Here is an 18310-nt window from a genome sequence, read left to right on the forward strand (position 1 = left end):
GTCTCACAAACCTCTGTTGTTTAGGAAAGGAAGAACGTTCTGTGTGTGCTGCCCTAATAAAGCCACGTGAACTGCTTGCCCTCCGCTTGCCACAGGAGAATCCCTGGGGGCAGGTGTGGAGCTGTGACACTGCCCGGGGCTTGACCTGTAAGGAGGGAAGGAGCTGGAACACTCAATGGCCAAGAAACACAGGGGTTTTTTTGTCCCTGTCTCTAGCAAGGCAGCCCAGATGCCTGTGGTTTGGGGGATCCAGGATGCAAAGGAGGAAGCTGGGCTCTGCAGCTGGATTCCAATGGGCATTTGGCAAGGTTCCCTCCCTGGCTCCCTGGACAGGCCATGGAAGTACAGGTGCATTCTCTCTTTCTTTCAAGGCCACCATTTCTTCTTGAGCTGCAGGTGAAAGTAGAGCTGTGTTGTTTTTCCAGGGCTGTTGGTCTGGGTAGGAGCATCTTCCTGCTCCAGACCCTCTGTCCATGAGGGTCCTGTGCTGGCATTTGCTCTATGGAATAACTATGAAATCCACGGCATTTCTGCAGGCTCTTCCAGTCCACCTTTTCTGCAAATTTCCTGCAATAATACAGCTTCAGTAGTTAAAAATGTGTGATGTATGTGTTTTGAGGAGGCAATTCCAGGACAAATCACAGAAGAAAGGCCCTGACTGTTTGTTAGCAGTTCTTGGAGTTCACCACTTTTCACCTCTGCTCCCTTGTATAAAAACAAAGCTTTAGGTTTTCTTTCATATCGGAACATAAGAGTACTTTCATTTTTAAAAAATAAATTATTTAAAATTTCTCTGCAGTCAGCATTTTGAATACCTTAATAAAATATAATTTTTCCTCTGCAAGTCTCAAATCAAAAGCTGTTCCTTCCCCCTGTATTCCTGAGCTCTACATTTAAAATAAAAATGAACACATTGAATTTGAAGAATTGTGGAGCTGAGTTTTACTACGAGGCTTCGACTAATGTATACATGATTTTAATATCTGGAAATGTGTGGGTTTCTTTTATCAGTTATGTAATGGTCTGCTATTAGCTATTTTATTTCTGTGCTAGACTGGGATACATTTATGAAATTCCTCAAGGTGAACTGAAAAAAAAAGGAAATGCAGTGGACTAAAATGTTATGGTTATGTGCCATAAACAGCAAATTAGTACACAGAATTTGAGAGTTTTAAAACCCCCACTCTATTTAGGGACACATTGAGGGGATATTGCTGTTGGGTTAAAAACGTGTGCTCATTGCCCCAACTTTGCTGTCAGGCTCCCAACACCCTCCAAACTCTCAGCTCCTCAGATTTTCAGCAGAAAGTCTTTCATGTGAAAGGGGGGGAAAAAAAAAAAAGTCAAGGAGACAGGTTCTGGTTTCTGTTTATTTTTTAAAAGCTACAAAAAGATGGTTGTATAGAAGCCATATGAATTTTATTCCTACACAGTCCCCTCCCGAGCATCGTCTGGGCTATAGACAAAGGGCTGTGTTGCTTAGCAACCCCCCTAAAGCTCATCAACACAGCCTTGGTATTAATATTTATCCCCCCCTTCCTTAAAAAAAAAAGCCTTACTCTGGAATTTGAAATGGGATCTGTCCTCCCTCTCTTTTGTGCAATTAAAGCAATACTGCTCACTTTTTCCAATTAATGTTACTAGCTAAACCAAACAATTCCTGCCAGGAGGGCCAAATTCAGCTCTTGGGTGACTGACTGGAATGAAAGTTACATCAGGGATGAATTTCTGCTGTCAGTGTTTTGCAGTTTCTCTTTCCTTTAGATCACTGAAATCCCTAATTTCCCTCTTCCCACCTGTTTTTTTTTCTGAGTCCTCTCTTTCCATGCCTGCACTGAGGGGCTCCCTCTTGGAGCATCCTCCTCACTGCCTCCAGCAGCTCTGGTGTCCTCAGTGGGGCACTGGCAGGGGTGGGGGGGTTTTCCTGCAGCCTCTGGGGGCACCCAGACACCAGGACAGGTGCTGAACAAATATCAGAGTGAAAAAAAAAATCCAGTAAACACAACTAAAAGCTCAACTACCCACACTGGGACTAACCAGGACCCGGCTGTTCCTTGGCAAAATGATTCTCTGCACCAGCAAGAGCCCTGAGTCCCTTTACAGCCCATTTTTGAGAATTTCAGTGGAATGTAATTAGCACACAGACTGGAGAAAATGTCTCTGGAGGGAGCAAAGCACATTATTCCATATTACCCCCAAATAGGGAAATATTTGGAATAGGCTCTGGCTTTCTGTTTGTGTTAAATGGCCATGAGATCTGGGGATATTCACTTTTCTGCCCTTCAGCCTTTCCAGAAAAGCACCACCAGAAATACAGATCTGAGTCTCCGGTCCGGGCAGTGTATAGTCATCATAGAAACTTGTCATTGTATCAAACCACCGTGGTCACTTTGGGATTTGGTGTGAAAATAGAAGCAGGATGGAAAGAAGTCAGCTGGAGCTTCAAGTTCCTGTGCTGAGAGTGCTGAGAAAAGGGCACTTAAGTGCCTAAATAAGGGCTTGGTGCTTAAAGTTTTGGTCACATTTGCTGTCTCCAAAATCCTGGCCACAAAATGTGATGTTTTGCAAGGCACAGATTCTTTCTGGAGTAAGCTGGGATGTATGAGGCTGCTGGGAAAGAAGGATGAGGAAAGAACTGTGATTCTGGAAGCAATTTCTTTTCAAAATCATTTTCCTTTGGGAGGGAAGAGGAAATGCTCTTAAGGTCAGGAGCAGATGTGTATGGAAAACTAATTGCAAATGTGATAAAGAAGGAGAAGTGCAGGGTCCTTCAAACAGAAGCAGCAACTTCATTAACAGCAATATTGACTTCAGGCTCCAGCAGGGTCTTAAAACTATTTTTTTTTCCTAACTTCTACCTCTCCTGTCATGCCAAGCAATAATAAGAAGTGTTTACTAATATCAGTGAGACAGGAGACCACAAAGACTTATGGTTGTTAGGCTGCTCTGGAATGGAGGGAACATCTTGCAGATGCTTCACTGCCAGTTCCAGGCCTCCCTTCCAAGCTGTGAATATGGACCATACCTCAGGCCCACCCTTGCCCTGGAAGGTCACACCAAGACCTGTCATGTGGACTTTTCTGGGTCTGTAAACTCAATGTAGGGTTCTTTAGAACAATGTTAATTCCACGTGGCCAGCTCCTCAGCTGGAGCCAGCCAATACACCCATTGCTTTCATCATCACTCTCTGTGACAGCCAGGAACGATCAGTTCTTTATATCTTAAAAAAAAAAAAAAAAAAATCTTTCTTAGAAAAGTTTCTTACTTTTGATTGGATTAGCCTTCATTCAAAAGAAAAAAGAAAAAAAAAACCAAACCAAACTGGATCTCCTTTTGATTCCACTCATTTTTCACTGGTTTTGCCCTTGTGAATCTCCTTTAGGGTTCTCCTGACTTACACTGATATAAGCACAAGAAGATACAGAACCTCTAAGTGGTCCTGGCATTTAGAGCCAAAATGTGTGTGCCAGTCTAGGTGCAGGTACATCTCAGCACAGGGGGTACAAATACAGGAGAGGACAGAAGGGGAGTGGGGCAGATGTGAGCAAACTGAGTGGGAGCTGTGCAAGGGGCTCAGCCACTTAGAGAGCAGCAGAAGCATCTCATCTTTTTCCAGCTGTTGATGATTCAGCCTCAACCTTTTCTCACTCTCACATCACTCAGCTCTAAGCAGACACCATCTTTTGGATCCAGTAGTGGCAGTGAGCAAGTACTCTTTAGCACCTTGCCGGTAGACTTTAAACCCCTTCTTGGCAGGTTTGGCAGGGAAACAGCTTTTGTAAACTTCCCCTGTTTTATTTTGGGCAATGAAACTCAGCCTAGCTGTGCCTGACCTTTCCTGCTGTGGTTTAGAACGTGCACACAAGAGCTGCTCCTTCAGCACAGCTGGAAAGACCTGTCTGCAGTGGGGAGGTGGGTGATGCTCCCAGACTTCACTACACACAGAAGAGACTGGCTGGTTGTTGCTGAAGGTGCTCTGTTAGTGCTGCCTTTATGCCAAATCAGCTACAGCATCTTGAGAAGATCCAGAACAGCACTTCCAAGGGTAACTGGTGTAATTGGCTTTGTCCTGCTAAGTTTAGCTCTTTAAATGACACTTTAGGGGAGCAGCTGTGTCTCATTATCTTCCTCATCTCCTTTTTATTTTCTTTTTTTTTTTTTCTGACAGGAGTTAGTGCTGCAGCTCACCCTGATCTCCTGAGCAGATTCTCATCTTCTCTGTGACAGGAGCTCCTTTTGTGCACTGGACATTTACTTTTGAATTAATTTATTTTAAAGCAATGCTGGTGAAAAGCAGGGCTAATAGCTGTGTGAACCTGCCTTTAGTGCAAAAGACTGGATCTAGCCTGAGCAGGGAAAGAGCAAATTTCCTCACCTTTTGTTGGTCTCTCTCAAAACCACCTGAGGCAGCATTGAACTTGTTCATTCTTCTGTGAGTCCAACTGGGATACTGTGTTTTCCCTGGGACCAGTAAGGTCCATGTTGTACGTGTTGCCAGACTGACTGGAGTCAGTGGCCACCAGTCGGGACAGCTGGGCTTGGGCCAGTGACCAAAGAAGAGATCCTATCTGACCACCACACGCTGCTCATTTCACCTCCCCTGGCTGCCAAAGGGCTGAAAGGTTTTGTGTTTGCAAACCTTTCCCTCTTATGATGATCTCCCTTCCTCAGCACTTACACATCCAGCAGGTTTTGAGTTAGGCAATATCCTCAGCTTTGGTTTCCTTTGGTTCTGAGCTTCTAAAATCACTTGTGCAAAGTAGAAGGAGTTATTTTTTTGTCCCAAAGAACCAATACTTACCGTGTGTGAAATGCTTTTCACCTTTCTGACAAACTCAGTTAACTAATTAATCCTTGCAGTATCCCTGGAAGGAAAGCAAACACTATCTCACTTTTACACACAGGGAAACTAAGGCAGGAAGGTGAAGTGAATTGCCCAAGGCTGGTGAAAGATTTAGTGCTGCAGTCAGTTTTATAAGCACAGGGGCTTTCTGGCTCCTGCTCCTGCAAGCAGGCAATTAGAACAAGTCTCCAATGGATAAAAGGGGCTCCAAGGCTCAGCCTTCCCCTTGCAGCAGTGGTGTTGCTCTGGGGTCTGCACAGGCTGAGGCTCACAGAAGGGCAAGCACTGTCCTGGTTTGGGCCCATCCCTTTCTAACTGTGCCTCCCCACTGTCCCAAAGGTAAAACAAGCTGCATAACATGTACAGCAAATGGAACAGCAGAGTGCTGCAAGAGTTCAAAGGAGTTTTGGGGTAGCTGTGGCTAATCAGTGTAATTTGGATGCAGTGTGGAAGACATCTCCTGTATCTCCTGCAAATGAGCCTCCATGTGATGGAGATATGATTTGCTATGCCTGTCATTGGGGGAATAAACAAGAATATTCATCTGCCTATCTTTTGTGGGTATTCCATCTCAGGAAAGGCTGTGAGCAACTTTCCTGATAAGTATTTTGTGCTCATTCTGCTTAAAACAGTCCCACTTGTTCCAGAATTACACTGGGCGAGGGAGCAGCCTTATCACAGCACTAGACAAGCTCTGGAATCAGTGACAATGATCTGAACAGAGAAGTTGATTCAGCTTCAGAACTGCTCGAGCTTTCTGCTGCTGTATCTGAGCACGGGGTTGGCCAAAAATATCTGTCTCTGGCCCAGCTGAGAGAGGAAAATTAGAACATCTGTGCAGCAAGGAAACTTTGCTGTGTTGTTAGCCAGCACTGTCAAAGGCACTGCTCTAGGGAAGTTTGTTCCAGTGCTTCAGTCTTGCTATTAATATTGAGGATTCCTGCTCTTTCTGAGACAAAGAATTGGTGACTGAGGAGCCAACACTACCCCTCCAAATTCACCAAAATGTTTTCATAGCTAGGGGGTCTATGCTTTAAAACAAAACAAAAACAGCTCCAAAAATATGGCAAGTGAGGGCCAATAATTTTCATTTCTGCACTGAAGCAAATTCTTCCAAGCATTTTGTGAGAGAAGGACAAGAGAGGACAATCCATCAGTGCAGAGTACATCAACATATTAAAAAAAATGCAAGTAGTGGGGAAAGCTTTTAATTTGAATGATATCAGTGCCCACAAGCATGACAATAATTAAAGGTCTGCCAGCATGGCTATTATACATTCTGGTTTAGTGCATTTAATATCTCAGCTGCTTCAAATCACATCAGCCTGATGGCTGGCAAGCATGTTTCCACTCTGGATGCAAATCAAACTCTCACACACCATTCTGAAGCCTCACTTTAAAGGTAGGACTTTTTTGCATCAGGACAGAACAGGCTGTCCTTGGTCCTTGCAGTTCTGTAATCCTGGTACACTTCCACTGCCTAAGAAAATGGAGAATAAATTTTTCTTCTTACAGTTAGGCTGAAGTGTTGTCATACATGCCCTACTTCAGGGCAATTTTTCCAGCTCTCAGAACTTTCTTTCTCCCCTGGCAGGTGTGTGTGCCGTGATCTGTCAGGGATGCTCCCTCCCTTTTGGGTCGTAACGGGGATAACTCCTCTGCAGCCTGGGCTGGTGCCTGGCAGGGGACATTGTGCTCAGTGTGCTGTGGGTGGCTGGCTGCCAGGCTGCAGCCAGCTCTGATGGGGCAGGAGGGCAACCAAGAGGTTTCCCTGATCTCCTGGTGCTTCTGTGCTGTGTGACTCCTGCAGAGCCCCAGGAGCTCCTCAGGGGGCACAGCCCAGAGCAGCACTGGCACAGCACCGGGGTGGGCGAGAGCAGATGATCGCTTTTGCAAACAGTCATCTCCAACACTCCCAGAAACAAGCCAACAACTTGTTTTATTTTCATTTGGAGGGGGGAATAAAAATGAAAAAAAAACAACAAAGAGAGAGCCCAGCAAGCAATGTGACTTGCATCACCGTGAATACTGCACTTCCATGTGCCCCACTCCCTTTCCCATGCCTGCTTTCCCTTTGAGCCCATAACCTCAGGAGGGCAGGAGCTGTCTCTCACTGGGTGTTTATGCAGATCTGAGCACAACGGGGCCTTGATCCTCCCTGGCTCCTTCTGATGCTGCTGCAGCACAGCTGAGGAGGAGGTTTTAGACAGAGATGGCTGCAGGCTTCAGCTTGTAAGAGACTGAAAGTGCCCTGGAGGTCAGGGGGGATGTGACACATCCTGAGACCTTGGGAACATTAAGGAGTGGAACAATTAGCTGGCTGGAGGTTGGCAGGGAGAGTGCTGGATCTGAAGCCACCAAGCAAAAGTGTGACCTTGTTAGGATTAAAAAATGGAGAGCTCAAGGGGGCACAGAAGGGAGAGTGGGAAGTCAAATGAAGGACATAGACAGGCAGATACAAAGGTTAAAATATCCAATGGCAGTTTTCTTTGCCAGTCTCACATCTGCTGTTGTACTGACTTGGTCTCTTGGAAATCACATTGGAGCAGTTTTTTCCCTTAAGAGACATGGTAAATGGTGGTGCATGTACTTCCAGACCATTGTAAATGCAAGGTAAAGTATAAAAGCATTTCAAGGAAATGTGATTTGCAGTAGACCAGGAGAGAATGCACTGCAGATTCATATCCCAGCAGCTGAGGTGCAAAAACCCTCTCTTTTTGGGGTCAAATATTTTTAAGCTCCACTGATTTCACCACTCAGGGCAGTTTTGTTTTGAGAATGCTGTTCACTCCCCTTGGAGGAGGTGTGAATTCATACTGCAGCCTCTCCCTTCAGTGGGGACTGCCCCTTTGCATACACATTTTGGAGGCTGATTAGTCCTGAAGCCTTCTATACCCTACCAAATTGTTCAAAAGCTACTAGGAATAGGTGTCCACCTTAGCAATTCAGTGTTCTGGAGGGTTCTGGGCATAAACTCTCCTTCTGTCCTTACTTTGAGTCCTGCAGTTGCACTCGAGCATCCCTCTGATCACAGCTGTGACCAGCCCAGGCCATTTCCCACCTGCTGGAGCCAAGACTGGAGTCATCAGGGGCCACCCAGGGTGCTGCACTCACAGAGCAGCCAGAGCTGCCAGCTGCTCTGAATGTGTGTCAGGGGCTGCACCACAGGCTGCCCAGGCTTCCTGGCTGGGAGAGGTGTGATGTGAACCTGTGAGTGTGGAACTGGGATGGAAGCAATGTGAACCAGCCTTAATTCCAGATGGCCATGCCAATATGTGCACAGAGCATTTGAAATCAGGTAAGCTTGGTCTCCAGAAGACACAAACCCACACCAGCCCTGATCAAGTGCTGTTGGCTGGATTTAGTCATCAGCTATAATGAGTAGCTTGAAACAGCATCAGTTTCAGGGACTATGCTGTTAATTTTAATAAGAGTTTTGTTTTATGCTGATCCACGTAGTGATTACTTTAAATATTGCTGCCTGCCATTGATTGGTGACTGCCTGCCTGCCTGGCCACCTCCTGCCAGTGCAGAGTGTGTGACACAGCCCTGGCTCCTGCAGGACACCCAGCCAAGCACAGCCTGAGAGGAGGCAGATTTTACAGAGATCTGTACCCTGGAAGGAAACCAGACCAAACACTTTCATTTGTGTTGTGCCCCTCACCCTCAGGATCCTGCTAGCCCAGCTTGGGCAGTATCTGCAGTTACCACTGCTCTCCAGTGGCCTGGCCCAGACTCAGGATTATTCCTGCTCCTTTCCATGCCTTACTTACATCCATTGTGCTGGGAGCTGCCAGCGCTGGAGGTGCCCTGAGCCTGCTTTCCACATGTCCCGCTCCTTTCCCACGTTGTCCAGCTCTGCTGGAAGCTCCTTTCCCCCTGCACTGCCCATGGGCTGTGGGATCACGCCACGTTGCCAGTTAATATCTGCAGGGAGACAGGTGTGAAACTCTATTTGGGAAAATGCCTCCAGAACCTGCATCTGGATCAGATCCCTGCAAGGAGCTGTCTAGTAAAAACCCTCGAGCTCAGGGGATGCTGGACACCAAGCTGGCCTGGCACCCCCAAGATGATGCTGACACTCTCCATCAGTGCCTCTCACAAGCTCAGCCACTTCATTTGGGTTCTCTGGGCCACCAGAGGAGTCAGTGACCTCCAAAATCCCCCTCCACACAGAGTTTGTCACAGCAGCCTTGGGAAGGGTGCTAAGGAGCCTCTGGCTCAGGTTGTGTGTGGGTAAGGGAGGGGCTGGGGAGGAGCTGGAGTGGAAAGACAGATGGCCGGGGAAGGGATTCATCCCAAAAGGAGGGATTGTCGGAGCAGCCTGGGAGGGGGTCACAGCAGCAAGAGCAATAATGCAGGGGGGTTTTTTGCCACAGAATAAAAAGAAGGAGTGAGATTGATGTGCAGATATCACTGCTGGCAGATATGGTTCCCAGGGAGTTCCCAGAAGCACTATTAATAAATGACAATTTTTATTATATACTTTGCACTTCTGAACCACTCTGATTCCCACTGCTTGCTTCATTTTTGAAGAAACACCACCACTAGAGTGCCACTTGGGCACCCATCTTCCTAATACACAAATTCACCCTTGTCTCCTGGTGTCTGCAGGTTACCAGGTCATTTTGGGGATAACTTCCATATCTTTCAACATTTGTTCCTTGCATTTGCTTACACCCAGAGACAGGCTGCTAGAGGATATACTGGCATTTGGGACAGCTGAAATGGGCAGAATCTGCTGGTTCCTGGGTGGTATGGGGATTTTTAAACTCCCTATAAGCATAAAATAGAAAAAAAAAAAAAACAAAAACAACAGGCCAGGCTAAACCAGCCCCACCCTTGTCTGGTCAATGTCTCCCCACTGAACATCAAAGCTCCCCAATGGCTTCCCATTCTGCAGCATGAAAATAGTGACAGATTCACATGGACATCTTTGAAACAGAGCATTTTTCCTTCACTGTTCATTTTTACTCTTGGGGTTGCTGATACCCGAATTTGATGTTTAGGAGCAGCAGGATGTGAAAGGATCAGTGTAGCCCAGAGGTTCATCTCCTGGGAAGTGTCAGAGAAGCTGCCAAAAAAAGGTAAATCTAAACCCCAGTAACTCTGACCTGAATGCTGGCACTGAAGTCACATTAGGACACCACATTTCTGAGCTACATGCTTGTGATCTCAGAGTAACTTCCATTATTGTGGATGTAATGGTGAAGCCAAAGGGCAGCACAGCAGAAGAACAGGAAATCGATCAACTCTTCTGGACATATCCCCTGTATCCCAGAACCTATGTGCATGCTCCAGATACTGCAGTGATAAATGCTTTGGAGATGTTTATGAGTTAGATGAGACTTTGCTGTTTAGGGCAGAGTGGTTGAATTCTGGAGCTCTGTGCCTTTAGAGTTTATGATTTGCACTGAGTTTACTGACCAGCTCTTTTCTTTTCTTTTCTTTTCTTTTCTTTTCTTTTCTTTTCTTTTCTTTTCTTTTCTTTTCTTTTCTTTTCTTTTCTTCTCTTCTCTTTTCTCTTTTCTCTTTTCTCTTTTCTCTTTTCTCTTTTCTTTTCCCTTCCCTTCCCCTCCCCTTCCCTCCCAGAATTTTGCTCCTACAATTTGCTCTAAAAGCAAGTAGTCTTAAGACTTTAACAGATCAAAATTTGTTTCATATCTTAATGAAACAAATTTTATTTATTTCATTTTTTTTTCATTTATTTCTTTCTGTAGGTCACTAAGTAAAAATTCAGATCATATAGAGTCACTTCCGTATCAGACAGGCATATTCAAATATTTAATGCCCGAGTTAAAGTACTCAAGCACTGTCTTCACATCAGGCTCCTCAAGCCTAGTCCTGCAGAGGCTGCATCTCCATTTCATAGCAATGCTTGAAAAAAATCACCCCAGCATTTGTTCCCTTTATTGTTTATCTTATGGGTTGGATTAATGGCACCCTGTCAGTTATTCTGCCAAATTGAACCATCAGTTCAGAACTCCAAAACAGGCGTGTGAAAAATGTCCAGTAGAGTGTTTTCTATCTAAGATTAGGTTCTACCCTATCATCCAGGGTTAATTTAGGACCATTAATTATGTGTGAGTTGGCCATAAGTTTTCAGGCATGTATTATTTTATTACCTGATCACATAATTAAAATGTCACTTATCAAGGGACAAATTCTAATGAAGGTAAAAGCACCCTGATGACATATTATTATTTGACCTGTTATATAAGAGGATTATTTCTTGCCTGTCACTGATTGAGTTTCTTTGACAGCATGAAAATCACTGGTTTTCAATTAGCTTTTTGCTCAGAGAGGAGCCTGTACTACATCCTTCTTACTCCTTCCAAGACCCCCTTTCACTGAGGTACACTGAGGTGCACTGGTTTTATACTCTGAGCTCCTCAGCTTGTCCAGCTGCTAGAGAAGGGTAAAAGTTGTTGATCTGTGATAAAATGTGTGCCAAGAGGGTCAGGAGAAGGAGGCTATAATTACAAGGGTATCTGCTGAAGGTCACTCAAATTGAGCTCAGTTCAGCTGGAAGTGGAGGAACTGACTTAGAATACAAGAGAAAAATGTAAATTTCAACAAAGCAACGGCTAGGGGGGCGACAAAATAACCTATAACATTCTAAAGTATGTAAATACCACTGGAAAGAGGTGAATCTTGAGTGGGGCAGGATGGTAGTGAAGGTTAACAAAGAGGAATTAGAAAAGCACTGGTTTGCTAGAAGTTTCTTCCTGCTGGTGCCACTGAGGGGGCAGAAGAGTGGGCCTGGGTAGGAAGGGTTTTGTTGCTGCTCAGGTGGCCACAGGATGGATGATTGCCATTCCAGGTTCTGAAGCCTGACAAGCAGCTTTATCCAGGTACACACTCAAAGTGTTCATTGGGAGGTACTGAAACAAGAACCCAATAACATTTGCCAGGGTTTCAGCAGTATTGGTGACACTGAAGGAGGGCAGGCTTGGAGGAGGCATTAGGAAGAAAATTTTGACTGTGAGGGTGGTGAGGCACTGGCACAGGCTGCCCAGAGAAGCTGTGGATGCCCCATCCCTGGAAGGGTTCAGGTTGGATAGGGCTCTGAGCAACCTGGGCTAGTGGAAGGTGTCCCTGCCCATGGCAGGGGGGTGGAACAGGGTCATCTTTAAGCTCCTTTCCAACCCAAACCATTCTGTGATTCTGCGACTAAAGAAGGAAGGAAGCTGCAGTGGACAGACAGTGGAGTAGATTAGCTCATTCTTTCTCCATCCCAGGTCAGGCTCTGGAGAGCAGGCAGGCTGTGCTGTGTAGTCTCCAAACCCCAAAGCTGTGCATTAAACCAGTGTAGCCCATTTAAAGTGGAACAATACAGCAGCCCTAAGAGAGACAGCACATGAAATGCTGCTGCTGCTTCCTTCAGTCTCATGGAAGTGGTGGGTTGTTTCTCGGGCCACCATCCTACCCCAGACTGGATGTACAACCTCTCTGAGAGGTGCAGGGATAACCCTGGCATTTGCCCCAACACCAGTGGTTCCAGAGCTTTGTTTCTTTAGTAGATGGAGCCTGGCAGTGACAAAAGTCATTTGCAGTGCAATAAGTACCTCTGTGTCCATCTGGCTTACTGACAACAGCATAAATTCAGAAATTTTCTGTGTTTTCTCTGGATCAGAGCCTGGGATGAGCACTGCCTTGGTCTGAACTGTGCTGCATCTTGCAGGAAAAGCTCAGACCACAAGATCCCCCTGCACAATTCAACACACCCCCCCCCCCCCCCCCCCCCCCCCCCAGTTCCCTAAGAAGAGAAAGGAGTGTCAGGCTGTTTGCCTCCCTTTCTTTCCATCCCCTGCTCTGAGTCCTTCAAGCCTCAGTGGAGTGGCACCCATGAGGCAAGCCCTGCTGTGGTTCCTCACTGCCAGGTTAAATGCTAAATGGATGGTATGGAGGAGCAGTGAGGAGCAGGAATGCACTGCTAAGGATGCTCTGAGCTCTGGTAACTCCAGGGGCCCAGGCTGCATTCAGCTTGAATCAGAGCATTGCTCCATAGCTGGGGTGCCAGGACACTCAGGGTAGCCCCTTGTCTGCTGCTGCCAGCAGCATCTCTGCAGCCTCCAACATCTGCTGGCTCTCAGCCCCAGGTACGAAATCCCTTTGTGTGTCTGCCTGCACACAAAGGTTTGGTGGGCTGCATCTGGCCACAAGCCAGGCTTTCCCTCCGCTTACCAGCCCCACTTTGACCTCACCTAGCTTCTACATCTCCTCTGCTCACATAATATGGCAAAATTTGGATGCTGTTATCCACAGTAATGCAAAGTCTGATAAAGACCTCACCCTGTGCTCCACTGCCTTTCAGAGCCCTGAGACCTATATTGCACAAAAAGGAGCAAGGGCAGGGAACCACCTACAGCCACTTATTACACGTTATCGATTTCTTTCCATTGTGAAAAACACTCCCTTTTTCAAAAAGCCACCTTCCTCCCCTCCCCTGTAGCTATTGATTCCACAGACCAAAACAATAATGTGCACCTTGCTGCAGTGAACTTATGAATGTCTAATTTTGAACATGAAAATGTCACAGTCCTGCACTCATGGGCAGGGCTTTGAACTGAAATGTATATCCTGTCTCTTCATCTCTGGTTTCCTGCAGGGGAACATTTACTCCCTCCAAAATTCACTATTAATTTAAGCATTGTTAATGATACCCAGCCTCTTGCTGGCAGAGAGAGGAGGATGCAATTGTCCATTTTGGTTCCCAGGAGGTCCTTGAATGGCTGTGACAAGCACCAATAATAGGGCTCAGATAAAAAGAGAAGTTGCTAACTTTGTCCCAGTGTATCATAGTTATAATTTCCTTGAAAGATGAAAGGATTGTTAAACTGCCTGGGAATACAAAGCAACTCTCCTCAGATTGAACTGAATCATCTTTGCCCATTTCAGCTGCATTGTTCCTTTTCTTATCTGTGTATTGTGGAGTCCTAATGTTTCTTGCAAGTAGCTTGCTCTGAAACCCATCCCCTAAGTGACACAGATGCAGGTTTGGAGGAGATGTAGGCGCACTGAGAACCTGATCCCTGGAAATATTTAGGTGCAGAAGGATGTAGAGGTGCCCAGAGACAATTTTCTCAAATGCTTAAGGTTACTATCCTTTCCCATATAAGAATATCAAACTGCCAGTAAGATTCTGACCTCACTTGCACTCATAGCAGGCTGTACCATTTTGTGAGGAACTTCTGTAAGATTATATTCTCACTGCACATTATTGGATAAGTCTGGACTTCGACCTATTTAAAATCCTAAGATTCCTATAAGAAAACCAACTCATCCAAATTACAGGACTTTACAATATGACCACTATATTTCTTTTAGATTGCCATAAAGATTGATTCTGCTGAATATAAAAACATGTGTTTATGGGTAGGGAGAAATATCCCCATAACATCTTCAACAATTCTTATTTTATAATGACTAGGAGCTTTTATTAGGCAAATAAGAGACATTTTGGATTCACAGCTACTTTCTATTTTAAGCTTCAGACAAAGGCTTGGCAGCTTTCAACCACTCAGGATGTAGCACTAGAGGATGCTGACAAGGGAAATTGCCAGTGTAGGAAATTATTTGTCCCCAGAGAGGGGAAGCCAAGGGGGAAAAGTTTACATTTTGGGTCTTTGCAATTGTAGAGCAAGGGAAGACTTGCACTAGGGTAAAGAAATTGCATGAGTCCTTAAAAGAAACTGGCTATGGGCTCTTCTTTAGGTACTGAAAGAAATTGTAGCCTGTGCAGAGCAGAATTAAGAACCTCAGAAACTGTCAGGCAAGAGCTTGGAAAAAGCAGGAGAAAATAGGATAAGAAAATGACAATGCAGGAGAATAGTTTGGTTTAACTGTTGAGAAAGTAAAATGTGGGAGGTATTGCTGGGATAAGAAGCAATTGAAGTCAGAGAAATTCAGTATGATGTGAGTTTGAAGCCTGTAATAGTTTCTGTGTTCCCATGAAAGACACCTGATCAGAGCAAACTGCTGTAGCCTGTCTTACCTCATGGATAATTTCTTTGTATTTAATTGCTTGTTTCACTCCTTGAAGACACTTTCTTTCCCTGGTATTTGTGTGGGGTTGTCATTGTGTTAAAAAAGTTGTACAGATTTCCAAAAGGAGGCTGTGTGTGCACATGCACGCTGTGTTTATGGGTAGGCACACTTATCTAAATTAATTGTGTTATTATGCAGACTTAATTCAAAATACATTAGAGGAAGACATTATTCAACAACTAATAGATGTTATACCATCACCATATTCTAATGGGCTGATTAGCAATTTTATTGTATTCAATTTGCGGCGTGGCAATTCCATGTCAGGTGGAAGAGCCATCAAAATGAGAAACCGCATGAAAATTAAAAACCAACAGTCCAAGTTTCAGTCTGAACGAGCTTCCTGGTGGAATGAGGCAGTGTGGAGATCCATGAGTCTGCCCTGGATACCCAGTAAAAACAGGCTGTGGAAATCCTTGGATAAAGGTGGAGAAATTAGGTGTTTCTACTATTTCATACACAAAACTAGGAAATATGTCACTGGGGTTTTAGGGTTTTTTCTCTTGATCCTCTCTGTTCCCTCATGAGAATAACACCAAAGAGTCATGACCCTGCACACTTCTTTTAGGAGGAGCTTTTGTCCTGCATTTGAAAACTTTTTGATTTGTCTACTGCCTTCTGAAACACAGGGGTGGAAGCAATAGTTTATTGTCCTTTGCCTCTCGTTTTTCACCTATAAAACAGACACCTCTTAACTCACTGTCAGAAAAATGTATGCTGGGGAAGGTATGAGGATTTTTCATGTACCCTGCTCAGTCCTTCACACAGCCTAGGCAAGGAAAGGCTCCTGCCTGGCAGCCAGCTGTAATTCAGAAGGGAATGGGTAACGCTACTTTTTCACACCCAGATGAGAGAGGGAATCCTCTCCCCTCCTGAACCACTTCAGGGCCCCTGGCGGTGCTGTGGCTCCCCTGTGAGGCTGCCCCAAGGGGCTCTCCTGTCCCCGTGTCCTCACAGGTTGCTTCCACGCTGTTTGCACTGAGGCAGCTTTTGTGAAGCTGCATTTTGGCAGCTCATATCGCTGAGCTGATGCCATTAGAAACAGCCTAAGAATGAAGCAAGATGGGTTTGCGGCAGGTGCAGATACTGCTGCCATGCTCAGCCCTGCTCTCTCTCTGGTGGAGTGTTGGCTCTTGGTTTCTTTTCTGCTTTTGTTAAGGTGGGGATTGAAGTGCTCGAGATGATATTTTGTGTTCAGACTCAGGTGTTTATTATTTCTTATCTACATCACAGTCTTGTAAGGTGAGTTCTGCAGTATTTCACTAACAAGGTACAAAATTGTTCACTATTTTTCTCTACAAGGTTTTTTAAGGCTAAACTATCTAATTAAGAAATGATACTTAAATTATTTTTACTTTTAACTTAATAATTACTCATGTCCTGCAATGTGGACTTTTTTGTTTAATTATAAAATACTACTTAAACTCATGAAGAAGAAGGTGAAGAAGGACTAGCTTTGTCACCCTGATTTTTTAAGACTTTGCTAAGCCTTCTGATGTTTGCATTCTTGTAATAAACTTTCTCACACACGATTCTGTAAATAACTTATGTTTTGCATTCTTTCATGGAGGAGGAGAGAATTGATGGACTCTTGGTCTGTCCAGTGTCATTGGAGAGGTGGCACTGTCACCCTCCAATCCACTGTCACTTTTGGAAAACTATAAATGTTGAAGTCAGAAAATAAAGGTCCCTCTTTTTTTGTTCACCTGGAGAGCAGCAGTGTCTGTGTCGTCATTTCGTGTCGTATTGCGACATAGCTTCTGCCTTAAAACTTCTATCTTGCTTTATAGATGCAACTATATTCTAAAACTTTAAGTTTTCTCTCATGTGATATTGCACATTTCTAATTAAACTACACTCTTATAATCTCAGTTCTACTATTTAATTTTGGAAGCCTTCTCTGTGGCCTCAGGTTAAATGTAGTGTTCTCTGGGGGGGTCAGAGTTTGTCAGCACAGAAAGTCTAAAATTCCCAGTATCTAGACCTCCAACAGTGGAGCATCTTGTTCCCTTAGCACAGGCACTGGCAACTTGCTACAGCACTGCCAGTCCCAGGGTGCTAACCCAAAAGCTAACAGCAGTTTAAATTAGTGCTTGAGCTCTAAACTCAAGTGTGACTTGGCTGCCAGTTCAGCTGCACCAGTGCCTGATGCACTAAAGAGAGTGCCCCTTCTCCCAGCTGTGAGCTCCTGCCACCCATGGGGTGGGACAGGGTGCCTCACTGACCTGGTGAAAGATCTTTTTCTCCTTTTGCTTGCAGATCCATCAGCATCCAGCTCCCATTCCCCATGGGTTGCAGGGACCGCAGCAAAGGTGGGGAGGCACTGGGAAATCACAGCTGGACTGGAGGAAGGCAGGGCCATCCCTTTGGGAGGGAATGTGGGTTTGGGTCAGTTTAATCAGTTGGCAGGGCTATGTCTTGAGAAGGCTTTGGAGAGGACAGCCAGCCCACTCACTGAGTTCTGAGCGATGGTGACTGCCACCAAAGGCCATGGCAGACTGATGGGACAAGGACTGCCTCAGTCCTGGCCATTAAACCCACCAGGGGGGATTAGACAGCTCCCCAAGAATACACATGAGCACCACAAGGTTGGAGGGGTTCCTCGTGTCACTGAATTTTTTTTTTTACAGTATGTTTTTGCAACTGCATATGCTTTGGGAATTTGTCTTGTAAAGGCAGTGGAGAAACACCCCACCTGACATGGCTGTGGCTTCTAGGGATGAAAAGCTTTTGGAGCCATGCCTGGCTGAGTCCTGCTGAGCTGGGCTCCCTGAAGCAGGCTGAAGGCAGTGTGAAATGCTGCCCAGTGCAAGGGACACTGCTTTACAGCCCCTCAGCAAACTGCAGTGGAGGGGACAGTGCTGTGAAGCATTGGGTGTTCTGTGCCTGGGAAAGCCTCAGGTGAAGAGGGAGGTGACACATCTGAAAACACACACACATACACACACACACACACACACACACTCACTTTTGTTATAGTCCTATTTCTGCAAAAATGATGAACAGACTAAAGCAGAAGCTTCAACAAACTGAGTACCAATTCTGTGAGCCAAAGTATACTGAAGATCATGTGATATCCTTTTAAATCTTGTTTGGAACTAAAATATTCTGATGAGTTGTTTTTTTTTCCCCTCCCAACAGAAAACATGGTCTATTGTTACTTAAATAGCATATATTTCTGTGATAGCCTTTTAATGCAGAGCTGTTTTTCTTTAGGGCCTTGAATATATGCAAGTGGAAATGAGGAAAAGAGATGAAGTAGAAAGGAAGCACAGTAGTCTGGAAAAACCAGAGGGGCAAGTCTGCAAAGATCAATGGGCAGAACAAGGTTATTAGGCTTTTGGGGGAGGAAGGGGGGGTTATTAAATAAATACCTCGTGTCTCATCCTATGTGAATGTAGCTGCCTTATTGCAGAG

Source organism: Motacilla alba, chromosome 1, assembly GCF_015832195.1.
Source record: "Motacilla alba alba isolate MOTALB_02 chromosome 1, Motacilla_alba_V1.0_pri, whole genome shotgun sequence".
In the NCBI taxonomy this organism is placed as follows: domain Eukaryota; kingdom Metazoa; phylum Chordata; class Aves; order Passeriformes; family Motacillidae; genus Motacilla; species Motacilla alba.